Source organism: Myxocyprinus asiaticus, chromosome 2, assembly GCF_019703515.2.
Source record: "Myxocyprinus asiaticus isolate MX2 ecotype Aquarium Trade chromosome 2, UBuf_Myxa_2, whole genome shotgun sequence".
NCBI classification, from domain to species: domain Eukaryota; kingdom Metazoa; phylum Chordata; class Actinopteri; order Cypriniformes; family Catostomidae; genus Myxocyprinus; species Myxocyprinus asiaticus.
In genome coordinates this window covers 58,253,260-58,259,406 of record NC_059345.1, presented here as the reverse complement: position 1 = coordinate 58,259,406, position 6,147 = coordinate 58,253,260, and positions in this window count along the sequence as shown.

Sequence of the window (6,147 nt, the reverse complement as noted above, 5' to 3'; positions counted from 1 at the left end):
CACCCCCTATCCACTATATAGTGCACTATTTCGGGTGTCTGCAATTTTGTAGGAGTGTCTGAATTCTGAGTGAGCCTCTCCTTCCCTACTTTTGTTCACTCATTCTTACCCACAATGCACTCTAATTTCGATAACTTTGGTGCTGTTTATGGTCAGATGAGGGCGCTATGTGCCCAGAAACACTACCCAGCTTGTATTGGAGTTTAAAGATACGAAAGTATAACAAATAAATACAATATTAATATATATATTAAAAATGACAAACAGAATGAAGATGTATTGTATTAATATATTATTTAATAAGAATAACAAGTAAGGCCCAAGTATTTTAAAAGTTCATATGTGAAATTGTTGCTGCGACAGCCCCAGAGCTCCTGCGTCCAGTGTATACATCAGCATCTGAATTCACTCACTCATTTCGTTCACTCACTGCTGAGATATAGTGCACTCACTGCCATTCACTATATAGGAAATAGTTAATGAGTGAACGATTTTGGACACAGCCCAAGTGTCCAAAAGCCTCTCCAAAAAAAGAAAGCATAATAATTGTACATAAGAACTAATTACACATGCAAATACAACAATTACTAAAGGTATGCTCTCTCACTAAAGCATGGTGGCTTGAGTATTGAGATCTCATTCAGTTCCATTCTGTGTCATTTGTGCCATCACTGAGTCTGTGTCATGTACTTGGCGCCACCTCCTGGTGGCCATATGTAAATAGAATGAACGATCCTCTCTGCCCATATTTGGATGACTTCCACCTCTGGTTACTGCGATCTGAATCCTAAGACGATTGGTTTAGCATAGTTTTTTTTTTTTTTTCGTGAAGTTACAAGTGAAAACGCAGCTTATAAGCAACACCTGTTTACATGTAACAGGTATGTCAAAGACATGCACTGTACTTAGCTATTGCTCGCTATATTTTTGTCTGTTTCTAAAACAAATAGACTGTTTGTATTCTACTCTTTGAGAGCTTTCCAATGAGAAATGACACATGGATATTTGATCAGTTTGATGTTTTTAAAGATTACAATAATATGTACAGTGCAAAATCATTAATAAAAGATCAAAACGGAACACTTCTGATCTCTCTGTAAATTTCAAAGCACTTGTTCAGTTTTGGTCATAATGCCTACATGCATTGTACAGTTAAGCTTCTAAACTTTAAAATGATACCTATTTTGTGTTGGTCAAGACTGTAGTTATTAATATTTTGATAATTATTTGATAATTTTTCTCTCCAAGCTTAAATGGTTCAATGAATTAAAGTGAACTGACAAGATAGAAACCACCAAAACAACATAAACTCAACAACTGCTTTTATTTTCAGCAAACTTAACATGTGTAAATATTTGAATGAACATAAAAAGATTCAACAACTAAGACATAAACTGAACAAGTTTCACAGACATGTGACAAACAGAAATGGAATAATGAGTCCCTGAACAAAGGGGGGGGGTCAAAATAACAGTCAGTATCTGGTGTGGCCACCAGCTGCATTAAGTACTGCAGTGCATCTCCTCCTCATGGACTGCACCAGATTTGCCAGATTTGGCACTTGCAAGTTCCCGGACATTTCTGGGGGGAATGGCACTAGCTCTCACCCTCCGATCCAGCAGGTCTCAGACGTGCTCAATGGGATTGAGATTTGGGCTCTTCACTGGCCATGGCAGAACACTGACATTCCTGTCTTGCAGGAAATCACACACAGAACGAGCAGTATGGCTGGTGGTATTGTCATGCTGGAGGGTCATGTCAGGATGAGTACCACATGAGGGAGGAGGATGTCTTCCCTGTAACACACAGCATTGAGATTGCCTGCAATGACAACAAGCTCAAGCCGATGATGCTGTGACACACCGCCCCAGACCATGACGGACCCTCCACTTCCAAATCGATCCCGCTCCAGAGTACAGGCCTCGGTGTAACCGAGAGTAAATTTTACTCACGTTTATCATTCCTTCGACGATAAACGTGAGTCCGACCATCATCCCTGGTGAGACAAAACCGTGACTCATCAGTGAAGAGCACTTTTTGCCAGTCCTGTCTGGTCCAGCGAATGTGGGTTTGTGCCCATAGGCGATGTTGTTGCCGGTGATGTCTGGTAAGGACCTGCCGTACAACAGGCCTACAAGCCCTCAGTCCAGCCTCTCTCAGCCTATTGCGGACAGTCTGAGCACTGATGGAGGGATTGCGCGTTCCTGGTGTAACTCGGGCAGTTGTTGTTGCCATCCTTTACCTGTCCCGCAGGTGTGATATTCGGATGTACCGATCCTGTGCAGGTGTTTTTACACTTACACGTGGTCTGCCACTGCAAGGACGATCAGCTGTCCTTCATGTCTCCCTGTAGTGCATCTCACAGTACGGACATTGCAATTTATTGCCCTAGCCACATCTGCAGTCCTCATGCCTCCATGCAGCATGCCGAAGGCACGTTCACGCAGATGAGCAGGGACCCTGGGCATCTTTCTTTTGGTGTTTTTCAGAGTCAGTAGAAAGGTCTCTTTAGTGTCTTAAGTTTTTATAACTGTGACCTTAATTGCCTACTGTCTGTAAGCTGTTAGTGTCTTAACAACTGTTCCACAGGTGCATGTTCAATAATTGTTTATGGTTCATTGAACAAGTATGGAAAACTTTGTTTAAACCCTTTACAATAAAGATCTGTAAAGTTATTTGGATTTTTACAAAATTATCTTTAAAATCCCTGAAAAAGGGAGGTTTCTTTTTTGCTGAGTTTATTAGACAAAATACTACTCTGATATACCCCTTAAACAATACGAATGTTATTTAATGGTATAATTCACCCAAAAATTAAACTTCTGTACTCACCCTCATGTTGTTCCAATCCTATATGAATTTCTGTGGAAAACAAAAGAGATGTTAAGCAGAAACACAGCCTCAGTCACTATTCACTTTCATTGAATAGAATAAAGATGCCATGAAGGTGAATGGTAACTGAGACTAACATTCTGCCTAACATCTGCTTTTTTTAATTATTTTTTAATTATTATTATTTTTTTTTTATAATGAATAGAAAATAATTTTTCAACCAGTTGTAAAAAGTGAGGCAGGTAAATATTTTTTTTCTGATAAATAAGTTTATTAAGAAAATGTACATCTTAAATAGGTGTTTGATGAGAGTGTACTGAGGCACCTATGTCATTAAATAAGCACCAGACTCAAGTGCCATCTCAAGAAATGTCAAGTGCTACCATACTGCCCTCTACAGGTCATTTCAAAGAGATCAATACACATGGGGGGGGGGGGGGGTCCTAAATAAAATCTTATCTTATCAAAGTGTGTCACCAACTCATACAGCCATTTTATGCCTGTTGTAAGAATTTATGATAAAGAATGCAAGTTTGACAAAAAAGGAGCAAGAGACAGACATAAAATATTTACTTTGTTAGACTTATATAAACAGTTGTCAAATTTCATCTTTGCAGGGAGAGAGAGGAGAATCAGGGCTGCCAGGCAAGGGTGAACGTGGAGAAACAGGCCCAGCAGGGCAGAAGGTAAGATGAGCTGACAATGGGTGAATTTGCTGTGGTCAACTGAGGACATGGGAAGATTCACCCTTTTGGCGAGACTTGTGAACTTGCATTCAACAATGAGCAGGCAGTCACAATGAGCAAAAATTTCCAGACTATATTGTTCAGTTATAAGTAGTTTTTTATTTCCATTTGTAAAATTAGCTGCTGTGGAAATTAATGGACTTGTGATCTCAAAAGGACATTTCCCCCCAAAATGAAAATTCTGTCGTCATTTTATCACTCTCAGGTTGATCCAAACTGGCATTATTTTATTTTATTTTATTCAATGTAACTCAAAAGGAGATGTATGGTAAGGTAACAATGCTAGCCTCATTCACCAGTAATTTTTTAGTGTGTGGAAAAAAGATGCAGTGAAAGTGAATAGTGACTGAGGCCATATCCTGCCATCTCCTTTTGTGTTCCACTGAATATAGACAGTCATTTCTGTTTGGAACAACAAGAGAGTGGATATAGGGATAGTTCATCCAAAAATGAAAATTATCTTTTACTCACACTCATGCCATCCCAGATGTGTATAACTTTCTTCTGCTGAGCACAAACAAAGATTTTTAGAAGAATATCTCTGCCCTGTAGGTCCATACAATGCAAGTGAATGGTGACCAGGCCTTTGAAGCTCCAAAAATGTGATAAAGTCAACATAAAAATAATCAGTTTGACTCCAGTAGTTTTATCAATGTCTTCTGAAGTGATCCAGTTGGTTTTGGGTGAGAACAGACCAAAATGTAACTCGTTTTTCAATGTACATCTTTCCATTGCAGTCTCTAGGCATGATCATGATTTCAAGCTCGATTACACTTACCGCATGGCAGAGTGCTAGATGGCACAATAGGAAGTGTAACTGAGCTTGACATCATGATCGCCAAGAGAGACTGCTGTCAAGATTTATAGTGAAAAATGAGTTATATTTTGGTCTGTTCTCACTCAAAACTGATTGGATTGCTTCATAAGACATTGACTAAACTACTGGAGTCGTATGGATAACTTTTTATGTTGACTTTATCTCCTTTTTGGAACTTCGAAGGCCTGGCCACAATTTACTTGCATTGTATGAACCAACAGAGCTGAGATATTCTTCTAAAAAATCTTCATTTGTGTTCAGTAGAAGAAAGAAAGTCATACACATCTGGGATGGCATGAGGGTGAGTAAATGATAAGATCATTTTCATTTTGGGGTGAACTAACCTTTTAAGTGCTTTCATTTGAAATAAAAATACTCCCCCAAGTGGTGATGCGTGTAACTTCGATCTTGTAATGGCCCATTATCAAACATGACCACCAAGATTTACACACTTTAATTGTGTGTTTACTTTGGTCGAAATATTAAAACCTCTAGATTGCTTTGGGGATATGAAATAATTACCGTGCCATACTTCCTCAGGAAACTATTTACTTTGAATGAGATTTAGACAAGAGATAATTTTCTCTACCTGTGGTCTTTTCACAGACAGCAATGCTGGAATTAGCTATGTTTATGCTGTGGGTTTGCTCTGCAGGAGGTTTTTGTCTCAGTCTAAATAAAGACAAAGGTGCATGACATGCAATGTATCCCCCTCATCCTCGCCCCATTTATTCATTTAGTGTTCCATTTATTGCCGGACAGTCTGTTTTTCCCCAGTTCTCATAAACAATACCTTATTAGTATTTCAAACAAGCTATGACATGAAAGTTTATATGTGTAAACCACATTACCACCTGTGTAATTCTCAAGGGCGGTTTTAGTAGTGAACTGACATGCTTTTGTTCAAGCAACAGAATTAATCTGGTTATTGCTCCTTTGGTAACATCTCTCTCTCTCAGTCCTCTTTGCACCTTGCAGTGCTTGAGAACGCAAGGGAGCACCACCAGTCTCTGTCAGCTGCTGCTGTAGGGGCTGTCTGGAGGGTCAGTTTTCTTGTTTTCAGCTCTCTCTCAACTGTTCTGCAGCATGTTTCCTTGGGTCTGCCATGGTTACTTTTTCCCTATGGCATCCAGTGGAGCACTGTTCTGGACAAGGGATTGAGAGGCTTTCTACAGATGTGTCCAAGCCATCTCCAGCAGCACAGCTGCACAACTTCTTAGATGGTTTGCATCCCTGCTCTGCTCAGGAGATCTTCATTTGGGATGATGTTGGGCCAGAAGATCTTCAATATGCACCAGATTCAATTTGTTTGGAAGGTGTCAAGCTTGCGTTCGATGATGGTAGTGGTCTTTCAGCATTCCGAGCCATTCAGGAGGACGCTGAGGACGTTGCTCTTGAAAATTTTGATCTTGGTGTTGGCGTTCAAGATGGTGGATCTAAATATCGGCTTGAGCATAGCAAAAGCTTGGTTTGCTCTGTTAATCCTGCTGTTAACTTCTTGCAGGCAGTCACCATCAGCTGTAATTTTGCTGCCAAGGTAGACGAACTGTTCCACTGCTCCTATGGGACTGTCATTGATGTTGATGGGTTCCTATACTCTTGGATTCTTCTTCATCAGTTGGGTCTTTTTGGTGTTGACTTTAATAGTGCTGCTGGCTATCTCTGAGAGGCTTTCCACCTTCTGCTGCATATCTTGCTGACTGATTAAAAGCAGCCCTTTGTTGTCAGCGTAGTCCAGGTCTTCCAACACCA